Source organism: Podarcis cretensis (genome assembly GCF_951804945.1).
Source record: "Podarcis cretensis genome assembly, chromosome: 3".
Classification (NCBI taxonomy): domain Eukaryota; kingdom Metazoa; phylum Chordata; class Lepidosauria; order Squamata; family Lacertidae; genus Podarcis; species Podarcis cretensis.
Genome location: NC_137172.1, coordinates 22,957,257 through 22,969,341, shown reverse-complemented (window position 1 = coordinate 22,969,341; position 12,085 = coordinate 22,957,257).

Below are 12,085 nucleotides of genomic sequence, written 5' to 3'. Positions count from 1 at the left end.
TTTGCTGCCTGAGGCAAAGGGCAAGATGGCATAGCCACTTCTCCATATTCAGAAGACAGTGGACCGGATGGCATCCATCACCACATGCAAGACTAGCTAACGCAGGACACACCAAGATCTGTCCTCCAATACCTTGCCACCGCTCTCTGACCCTCCTACTCCCTGCATCTGAAGGAAGAGACAACTGCTTCACTCTGCCTAATGGCATGGCCGGCCCTGGGTCAAACCAGCGGGAAGAAAGCTCTTATTTATGAACATGTTCCAATGGCAACAGTTTTCCATAAAAGTGTGAGAAGATCAGACCAGTGGCTCATCCAGTCAAAGATCCTGGGCTGGATCTAGAGGCATCAAAAATGTGTTTCAGGAAAACGCAGCGTGAACTTTATTATGGGAAATCACGTTGGCGAAATCCGGGACTCCACAGCACCATCTGGTGCCACCGTTTTATAACACATATAAAACACTTTTTCTTGATTAACGTACCTGTGTCCCTGGTCTCACAGCAGCCAGCCAGAAGCTCCTGGAAAGCCTGAAAACAGCACCCTTGTGATCTTCAGATGTATTCAGATGCCTTTGACAGAAGAAGTAAGACAGGCTTTGCAGTGGTTGGTTTAGCACAAAGCAGAGATATTCCTTAAGACGCTTTTGCAGAGTATTTTGTTGCTTTCTTTGCAGCTGCCAAGAGGACTTCCTTTGAAACAAGGAGAACTTTCAGGAGATTTTTCAGCATGAACTCAGGCCTAAAGAATGCCGGAACGAGGCAGCAGAAACTCTTTTCACAAGAGGAATTCCCCAAGGGCAGAAGATGAATCTAGGAGCCTGACTTGTCACCAAGGGCTGAGAGTCAAATCTCTGCCCTGTCCATTTGCATAAAGAGAAGGGGAAACTGAGCCGCTTATCTGTGTGGTTGCTGAATCATGCCCTGGGGCTGCTTGGTCCACACTCCCAGGGCCAGCCCGAGGCATTCTGAAGCCCGAGGCAAAGTGCCTCGGGAGTAGGGGCACCTGCTTTTCATGCAGAAGGCACTGAGTTCAATCTCTGACATCACCAGGTAGAGCTGATGCTTGAAATCCCAAAGAGCTGCTGCCAGTCAGTGAAGACTCACCTAGAAGAACCCATAATCTGATTCAATGTAAGAGAGCTTTCAATGTTCCCATTCCACGTGTAGAAGCCAGGAACCAATCAACAGGACAGCATCCACAATGGCACCAAAGGCTAGTAGGCTTGCTAGCTTGCGGGGCACAAGGCAAGCCATGTAGTATGCAGAGCTGTCTCCAGCACCTTGCCACCAGTCCCTGCTGCTTCACTCTGCCTAATGGTAGGGCTGGCCCTGCAGGGTTCTCACTGATGCCCTTGAAACGGGAGAAAATCTTCCCACCAACACGGTACAGCTTGGCCTTTGCAACAGGGATTCTTTCGGAGTACGATAAGTCTTCCTTCCGCTGCTCCTCCACACTTCACCCCAGACACTTAATTAGTAGATACAGAACCTACCCACTCTTGCAGATTAAGTCTCACTTTAACTGGCTGGAACTGGTAGCTGACCAAGAACTTTGCGGGTTTTCTGTGGGTGTTGGGGTCCAACAGGGCAGGTACACATGGTCTTCATGCCTGCTCCCTAGCTCTGAGATTCTCTTTCCTGGGAGCTCCTCCAAACCTGGCATATTTTCTCGATCTGACTGAAGCAAAATGCTTTTATTCAGTGACCAGGGATAAGTACTGTTTCAGCAGTGTGTGTGTGTCTTTTTGTAAGCGGCTTTTTCTTCCACAGTCAAGCGGTGTACAGTGGTACCTCGGGTTACATACGCTTCAGGTTACAGACTCTGCTAACCCAGAAATAGTACCTCGGGTTAAGAACTTTGTTTCAGGATGAGAACAGAAATCGGGTGGCGGCGCAGCAGCAGCAGCAGCAGCAGCAGCAGCAGCAGCGGGAGGCCCCATTAGCTAAAGTGGTGCTTCAGGTTAAGAACAGTTTCAGGTTAAGAACGGACCTCCGGAACGAATTAAGTACGTAACCAGAGGTACCAATGTATACATTTTATGAAATACCGGTAAATAAATTATGAAATCAATGTGTGCCTGTTTTAGGTGTGACACTACCTTGAAGCTATCGCTGCAGGAAAAAACTATGATCTCTGTAAATCAGTTTCCTGCTTGGCAGGGGGTTGGACTCGATGGCCCTTGTGGTCTCTTCCAACTCTATGATTCTATGATTCTAGGACACTGAGGTACTGTAGTATCTGGACGTACCCTTTGCCAGCCTGATGCTCTCTGGATGTTGTTGGACTACAACTCCCAGCAGTCCCGTGGCTGGGCCTGCTGGGAATTGTAGTCCGACAACATCAGGAGGGCACCAGGTTGGCAAAGACTGCGCTAGAGTGCTTGGCTTTGACTAGGAGAGGCTAGGGGCTCACGTTTTCATGTCCCCAGGCAGTCTTGAGCAAGTCCACAGGTCTGGTGCGGTGATAAAAACGTATGGCCCCCTCGTAAATTGTTTCCACCTCTTTGGAAAGCAGGCGAGGGCTACAAAGGTAGCTTAATACATCCTGGAGCAGACATTTATCTCTCTCACACACAACTTTAGCACACTTTGTTAACTCTACGCAAATACATGGAATTGTTTGCAACATTGTCATGACTCCAAGCTTGTTGCAATCGCGCCCCAAGTAGATTAATACCAGGAACTAACCAGAAGAACAAGCGGGGCTGGGGAGCGGGGGGGGGGGGGGAGAGATCATTTAAAAGCAGGAAACTCAGGAGGAGCAGGCGAGGCAGTATCTTATGATTTATTCTCCGATCAAGCCATGAATTCTTCTCCTTATAAATATTTAAAAATATTTGGGTCAAACGCCACGGTTGGGACGGAGTGTAGCTGCTGACTAATCCTGAGTAGTTATACTGGCCTGTACGAGGTCAGAGCACTGTGCAAATATTTACCAATCGATGAGGTGCTCCAGTGTCATGTCTCAGCTGAAACCATGGAATAAGAACCAGTGGTTTGAACAAGGGAACTGGAGGAGGGTGGGGGTTGGATACACCAGCTCCTTGAAGTCTCTGCATGGAGAGCACTGGTTGAATTTGGCAATTGCATATATATCTATATAGCCCATAGGTTCACCCCTAAGGGAGGAACCGTTACCCTGAGTTTGCCAAACTTTACTGGCAGGGATGGAAGATCAGGGAGACTTTATAGGTAGATCCTGTCTGGACAAGATTTCCCTATATCCTCTGGGGCAGATGTCAAAGGTCTGAGGAGAGATCTGGGCGATCCAGTTTCTGCCGTGGCCAATCTGATTCAGCAATTGCATTTCTTGGCTGCTCTTGTCCCTAAGGCCCTATGTGAGGGGCTTCCTGACAATTTGCACTGCCCCTCCTATCCCTAGGGCCTGGTGTGAAGGGTTTAGTCAAAACCAGCCGACAATCCCCTTCCCTCACACGTTTATAAATGTGGGGAAATAAAAAATAATTATGTGAGCCCTCAATTGCAGTAGTCCAGATGGAACCAGTTTGACTATCTCATTTGCTCTTCATGACCACATTAGCGGGGGGCAGGAATGGTGGGTGGTGGAGAATGGGAAATGTTCCAGCGCTTTATTTTTCTGCAGAAAATTTCCTGTTTCAGAAGTTTGTTATTAACAATGAACGGGTTCCCACTGCAGATATTCTATTAGGCAGTTTCAAAGTGTTTTTGCTTTGCTTACAGCAGTGGTTTCTCTGGGCCACACTTTCAGAACGAATATTTGTTCTTCCTTTCCCATGAAAGCCATTCCAAGGCAGAATCCAACTATTCTGTTATTTCTTTGGTCAAGGTCTAATGCTCTTTCGTTATTTGCAGGGTGGTTCGCCGTATTAAGAAAAAGCACAATGGACTAGATGCAGACACATCTTCCCACTGGAGTCTGATCCCAAAGTGCATCTGGTGCCAGGAAAGGAGTTGAGGAAGAGTCACTTTTCTTCCCCTTGCAACTGCCCATACAACTTGCCATGTTGCTCTGGAGGGTCCCTCACCTTCAAGGAAGATTTTCAATGGCAAGAGGAGACTGCAGGAAACTGGTGACAACTGACTTCCTCCTGAAGTAATGTCTCCACCCCCATCGCTCAGTCCAGACACTAAGGTCCAGCTCTGAGGGCCTTCTGGCGGTTCCTTCACTGTGAGAAGTGAGATTACAGGGAGAAGGCAAAGGGCCTTCTCGGTAGTGGCACCCACCCTGTGGAACACCCTCCCATCAGATGTCAAGGAAATAAACAACTATCTGACTTTTAGATGACATCTGAAGGCAGCCCAACCAAAAGATACAATTAGTTCCTCCCCTGTTGTGTTTTAGGTGGGGCCTGATGAGCTCCCCCCCCCCCCCAGTTTTCTTTCAAAATAGATGGCTTTTGTGGCTGAAATGTTGTTTTCACTGGCTGTGAGGATTTAAAACTTTAAGAGGGGTTAGAAGGCAGAGGGCCTTCTCGGTAGCGGCGCCTGTCCTGTGGAACGCCCTCTCATCAGATGTCAAGGAAATAAACAACTATCTTACTTTTAGAAGACAACTGAAGGTAGCCCTGTTTGGGGAAGTTTTTAATGATGGGTGTTTTATTGTGTTTTTAATATTCTGTTGGGAGCCGCCCAGAGTAGCTGGGGAAACCCAACCAGATGGGCAGGGTATAAATAATAAATCATCATCATCATCATCACCATCATCATCTAATAGCTATTCTGCTCTTTCTGTTTTTTTATCTTTAATTGTAAATTTTGATGTTTTGATTTTAAAAAAAATCATATTCTGTAAGCTGCCTTAGAAATACGTTCATATTTTGAAAGGTGGCGCTAGAAGTCTAATAAAATCAAGCAAGGAAGCAGAACAACATTTACCCTCAGGCTTTAAAATCAGAGACTTCCAGCTCTCACACTTGAGTTTTAATGCACCCAGATCACAGTGCGCACGAGAAGTGGCGTGTCCGCTATTTGAAACAAACCTGTGCAGATGCATTTCTATACAGCATGAGAGGCCGTTAAGAAATCTCAGTTGTCAGTTCCCAAAACACTCAGCTTAATAACTCCAAGACTGGGGCTTGCGTAACATCACATGTGCTAAAATATTTCCCATGAGCACAAGAATGTTACTGCTGACCACCTGCTGTCTTGCACAACCATTCCTCTTGTACAAGTGGGGGTGGGGGAAAGGCACACAAGTGCTCTGTCAAGCCCATGACACCGCTGGAACAAGAGGTGAAGAGTCACCAGTCACATCCGCACAACATTTTTTAAGCAGTCTTGTACCACTTTCACAATAATGGCTCCGCCCGCCCCCCAAGAATCCTGGGTACGCAGACTGAGACCCTACCTGCCTGCACACAATCTCGCCAGAATGGTGCATGCACTAGTTATCTCCCACTTGAACTACTGCAATGCACTCTACATGGGGCTACCTTTGAAGGTGACCCGGAAACTACAACTAATCCAAAATGCGGCAGCTAGGCTAGTACCTGGAAGCAGCAGCCGAGACCACATAACACCAGTCCTGAAAGACCTACAATGGCTCCCAGTACGCTTTCAAGCACAATTCAAAGTGTTTGTGCTGACCTTTAAAACCCTAAACGGCCCTCGGCACAGTATACCTGAAGAAGCATCTTCACCCCCATCGTTCTGCCCAGACACTGAGGTCCTCCTCTGAGGGTCTTCTGCTGGTTCCCTCACTGCGAGAAGCGAAGTTACAGGGAACCAGACAGAGGGCCTTCTAGGTAGTGGCACCCGCCCTGTGAAATACCACCAGATGTCAAGGAAATAAACAACTACAGTGGTACCTCTGGTTAAGTACTTAATTCGTTCTGGAGGTCTGTTCTTAACCTGAAACTGTTCTTAACCTGAAGCACCACTTTAGCTAATGGGGCCTCCTGCTGCCGCTGTGCCGCCGCTGCACGATTTCTGTTCTCATCCTGAAGCAAAGTTCTTAACCTGAGGTACTATTTCTGGGTTAGCGGAGTCTGTAACCTGAAGCGTATGTAACCTGAAGCATATGTAACCCAAGGTACTACTGTATCTGACATTTAGAAGATATCTGAAGGCAGCCCTGTTTAGGGAAGTTTTTAAAGTTTGAAGTTTTATTCTGTTTTTAATATTCTGTTGGAAGCCGATCCAGAGTAGCTGGGGTAACCCAACCAGAAGGGCGGGGTATAAATTATTATTATTATTATTATTATTATTATTATTATTATTATTATTATTGCTGCTGCTACTTAGAATTGTAGCATTGTGAGGGGTTCCCCAGTAACTCACAGCACCCTTAACAAACTACAGTTCCCAAGATTCTTTGTGGGGAAGCAATGACTGTTAAAGTGGCATAAGAATGCTTTTAATGGATGGTGTGGATGTGATTTATCATCTCTTGAAAGTAAAAGCAGGGCTGGCACCAGAGTTCAGACCCTCACCTTACCAGGACAGCACCTAGCCTTTTCTGTGCTACCACATGCCTTCTCTGCTGCTGTTGCTACTTCAGCCGGGCAACTGAACATGCCTAATCTGGCTATAAGTCCATGGAATAAGTTTAAGAGTTCTATAGGCTGGGAAATTACTGTACATTTACAAAGTGGTTGGAAACTGAGCTTAGATCCCATTCAAAAGTAGCACCACCTCCTGAAGAGCATTCAGGGTCCTCTCCATAGAAATCTTTAGTAAAAGGCAAAAGATTGATACGACCTGAAGAGAAACCAGAGTTTATGTGTTAGGAAAACAATGTTATTTATATACAGTATCTACATAATAATGTATGGAAGTGCAACTGATTGTATTCAGTGTATTTCTTCCTTACTGTATTTTTTTTGCACTTATTTTCACTCTTTCTTTCATCACTTTATTTTCTACAACTGAATTCTTTTAATAAAATATGAAACTATTAAACAGTAGAAGGCTACACTTGGAAAGGTTGCAAATACCTTAGGAAGGTATCGTGTGCACATTAAAAACAAAATGCAAGGGCAGCATAAAAATGCTAGAGTTATAATCATTAAGATAGTGATAGCTGGATGACTTTGAAAGGTGATGTTTGCAATACTCTGTCCTTGAAAACAGCACAGGGTAGGGGGCTTCAGCTGATACTGAACTGGGTAGAAGATGCATTCCTTCCCCAAACTTGTGAACGTGATCTACAATAAGGTGCTGGCTAAGAGACACAGCTGCAAGGCAATAATTTCCTGGTTGTGATCATCCTTTTGCCATGACTCAGTAGGGGGACTTAAGCAACACACTGTCAGTTATAGCCCTCCAGTTCACAACAGAAAAATAATAATTCAGACCCAAGTCACAGGGTTATTGTAAACATTACTGAGACAAAGCACAGCTATAATAAATCCAAGGTGTTAAGTCTTGCTACATCTTTTTACAAAAGATCCATAAAGCATATCGCAGTCTCCAGGAGGGCTGCACCATGGCTCCATGGCAGAGAATATGTTTTGCATGTGAAAGATCCCAGGCCCAATTCATGGCATCTTCAGGTGAAGGGGGGTAAAGTTTGGATGTAGCAATAAACATCTGAATCCCAAACTGTGCATCGAATCAAGCCGGCTGCATAAACCATGGTTTGAAGTCAGCATGTTTCTGTAAACTGTAGTTAAGAGTAATGGCATTTCATCTGGTTTCAGACGTAATGCTAAACTGGCCTAGTTTAAGCAATGACAAACCTAGACAGCATCTTAAAAAGCAGAGACATCACCTTGCTGACAAAGGTCCGTATAGTTAAAGCTATGGTTTCCCCAGTAGTGATGTATGGAAGTGAGAGCTGGACCATAAAGAAGGCTAATAGCCGAAGAATTGATGCTTTTGAATTATGGTGCTGGAGGAGACTCTTGAGAGTCCCATGGACTGCAAGAAGATCAAACTTATCCATTCTTAAGGAAATCAGCCCTGAGTGCTCACTGGAAGGACAGATCATGAAGCTGAGGCTCCAATACTTTGGCCACCTCATGAGAAGAGAAGACTCCCTGGAAAAGACCCTGATGCTGGGAAAGATTGAGGGCTCAAGGAGAAGGGGGCGACAGAGGATGAGATGGTTGGACAGTGTTCTCAAAGCTACCAGCATGAGTTTGACCAAACTGTGGGAGGAAGTAGAAGACAGGAGTGCCTGGCGTGCTCTGGTTCATGGGGTCACGAAGAGTCGGACATGACTAAACAACAACAATATATATATAAAGAAGTGAATGCGCTACACCAGAGGAAAGGGAAAACGTGTGCATGAACTCATGGCTCAGGGTAATTAACAAAGCAGTAAACCATAGTTTATCACTGCATCTGAATGCAGCCGGGTTCGCTAGCCAAGAAGAGCTGCTAGTCATGGCAGATAATCCCAGGCTAGATGGCTCAATAATCTTCTGCAATGTAAAGTAAACTCATGTGTTCTGCAGATGAGGCAATCCTGAGAGATGTTATCATGCTTTTGTGTTATAACATGGTTCTAGGGGGAAGTATTCTTCCTCATTACCCTCGGGATAAAACAGGAAGAGTTCTTTCTAAGTTTCAAATGCAAGGCTTTAATTTACGACTCGGAGCCGCTACAATACAACTCGACCATTTTAGGAATTGGGATGGTTTTCTTTTGGTCCCCAAATTATATTAGAAGCTGAAGGCACCCAGTTATGTCTGAAGGCCAGACCACTGCTCAGGGTCCTGGGCAGTGGCTTCTTCAGTGGGGATTTTCTGGGCCCAGTTCTGCAACTCACAAATAGCTTAAGCAAGATCCAGCCCAGCTGCTGCAAATTCCAGGTTTTCAGCACTTAAGATAGAACACACTAATGCAACAACTCCAGCTCAAAGCCTGGCCAACGAATTAAGATCCGCCAAAACAAAAGCAAGAGGCTTTCTGAGAAAGCAAGGGTTTGGCGGTGAATATAAATGGATATATTATTGTTGTTATTTTAGTCTGAAAGGGGAAAAGCAGCCAGTTTGGTTGCAGCCCTTAGTTCCTTTCCATGCTTGCTTTAGAAAAGGAAGCTGACAGCGCTTTCCCAAGACTTGAAACCTTCAAACGGCCCTTAATTCATGCAAAGGAACTGGAGCACGGTTAAAAACAGCCGCTCCTCGGCTTTGCTGAATTGGCCAAAGAACAGCAGCAATCCCACGGAAAGAGCAAAGACGGCCTTACGCAAGAACGTCAGCTCCACGTGGGAAGAAACCCACTGCTTTCAAGGGTAGCGGTACATGTGCTTTACTAGTGCTTTCCTCATAGCCCTGATGGGTTAGACCTGCCTACCCAACAACGCCAGGCCTGATGGGCACCTCCATTTAACTCTTCCTTGCTTCCCTAAGGCAGCAGCAGCATGAAACCTGTACCATGCCCATCGCCTTGGATTACTGGCCGCACCGACTGGGACTGGCGGACAGCCACGGGCTCCCTTGACCCTGATATAAGGAAGCGTATTGTGCCGAATTATACCACTGCTCCACAGCACCATATCCTGCTATGTGTAAAGGAGATGCTGTACCACAGAGCGATGCTCATCCAGATCAACCATGCATTTGCTTTATATTTTATAGGTACTCACTTAGGAACTGCGCCCGGCTGGGCACATTTCGGACACTTCACTGCAGCAAAGCAACCACCTGACACCAGTGAAGTGCTTAAAAGTCATTGCATTGCAACAGGTAGGATATGGCAGTTATTGTCTGATCAGTGAGTAGATGGGAGACTCCTTGAGGAGTCTCCATAGAAGCCAACTCCTACCTGTCCAGCCCCCCACCCCCATATTTTATTCCAGTTGGCACCCCTGTTGGGGCCCGGTAAGTAGGGTGCCTTGAGATAAACTAATGGGCCTGACTCAGCATAAAGGCGGCATCCTGTGTCCCCAAGTTCCTCCTTCCTTTCGGCTCCTTTGGGCAAACTTCTTGCCTCTTCTCCACAACATTTAATGCCCACCATCTTTGAAACCTTCCCTACAGCTTTATACCTTGGGCCGAGTTCCCACTTCCCAAAGATACAGAAAACCTTTATGATGCTTTCCCAGAAACACATACGACTGCAAGAGTCTTCTGCAGGCAGCTTTCAGCCTTAGGAATCCTTATACCAACAGCCGTGATAATCTCCCTTCACCGTGTTACATAGTGAAAATCCAGAACTCTAGGGCAGCAAGTTGTGGAAGGCTGAGCTGAAATGTTTTGGTTTTTTTAAAGTGCATGGAACTATCTAACTAGGGCAGATCCACATTCCACAGCACACATTTAATTCAATACATGACTTCTCCCAAAGAATCATGAGAACTGTAGTTTCTCCCCAGACCTACGGTTTCCAGTATTTTGAATAAACTAGTTCCCAGTATTCTTTGGAGAAATGTGCATTAACTGTATGGTGCTGTTGGACTCGAATTCCAATGGTGCTTCAGAACTTACTCCAATGCAGCTCCCCTTACTGACAACCTAAGGCTGCTTTCCTTAACCTGCCTCCCTCCAGATGTTCTGAACTACAATCCCCACCAGCCCCAGCCAGCATGGCCAGTGGAGCTGATGGGGGTTGCAGTCCCAAACATCTGGATGGTGCCAGGCCAGGGAAGACTGCAAAGGTACAAAAGGACGTACCTTAATGGAACTTCATGGCATAGTATAGACCACGATTCTTTTGCCATAAGAATGCAGCATTCCAAACTTCCTCCAAGAAACTAGATGCACTGCACATTACCGTAAAGCAGCAGGAAGCTGATACACCTGGGCCTGTTTTACCTGCTTCTCCTAATTCTGATATATCTTAGCAACTCATACAAACGTTAGAATGGTTTCAAGAGCAAACAATTGGTTCTAAAATATCTTCGTGGCACAGGCTGCAATTTGACCACCAGTACTGATCTTTTTAGCGCACACCACAAAAATAGCTGAACGCTAGACCAAATGTGTGTAATACGAAACAGCTGCTTTTCTGGCTTCACATCCCAATCAGGAAACACCAAACTGTGCTGCTATGACTCACACCCAGCGCCTATTAATGAATAAAGGGCTAGAAGATAGAATACAGGCTGCAGGGGAGAGAATAAAACCATCCCAGATAAGGTATTTAGGCAGTTACATTTTGTTTTTTAGGGGGAATGTTTGATTTCAATATCTAGTGCTGTATTTAAGAGACCAGGCTAAAATTCTCTCAAATCCATGGTTTGAATTTGCCTCTGTTACAGCTAAGTCATTGTTGTGCTTGGGTCCATTTACATGATGGGTATAATTCTGGTTCCCCTTACAGGGTTTTTGTAATGACATAATCTATTTTGGGAGGGTTCAAGTCAAAATTGTTGAGTTGAGCTTTTTTTTTATGGAGGTGTTTTTTAGGGGTTCAGGTCATATTGGGCTTTTTTTAGGGAGGAAAGCCCTGTTGAGCTTCTTTGGGGGGGGGAGCGGAGCCAGTGGTCTATCACAGATGACCACAATCTACTTGTGGGACGTGCCTGATCTACAGTATGTGAAGCTCTTTTATCCATCTAATGAGCTACACAAATTAATGAGCACTATTATAGCACACACTTGTTTCAAGGATAGAAGGAATGCAATTTATTACTACTGCAAAAGTCAAACCCGATAGACGGCAAACTTGCCCACAATCAAGGTGAATGCAGGCACAGGTATGCACATTCTGCATTCCCCAGCAGACAGAAACAGAACAAGCATTGGGGAATTGTCAAGCACAGCAGGCCCCAATACTGCCTGCATTCCAAATTGGTGCCACAGGTCATGAAAGCCTGAAAGGCAGGGGTAGTCAACATGGTGCCCTCCAGATGTTATGGACTAGAAGTCCCATAAGCCATGACTATTGGTCATCTTGGTCAGAGCAACTGGGAGTTATAGTCCACAACATCTAGAGGGCACCATAGAGATGCTGCTTGCATGGGTATTGGTTCTATTACATACACATGCATGCAAATATTAGAACAGCACCATTGCAAACCAGAATACCAGCTTCTAAACTTTGTAAAGTTACAAGTTCTGTTTCTTAGCTTTTCCAGGAAGGTGTCTATGCCTGTCACCAAGGCCTCCTATAAAAATGACTGTCTAATTACCCAACCACCAAATACTCATCTATAGAAACCACAACCACAAAACCAAAGGCCAGAGTCTCTGAAATAATGGGAACTGCCT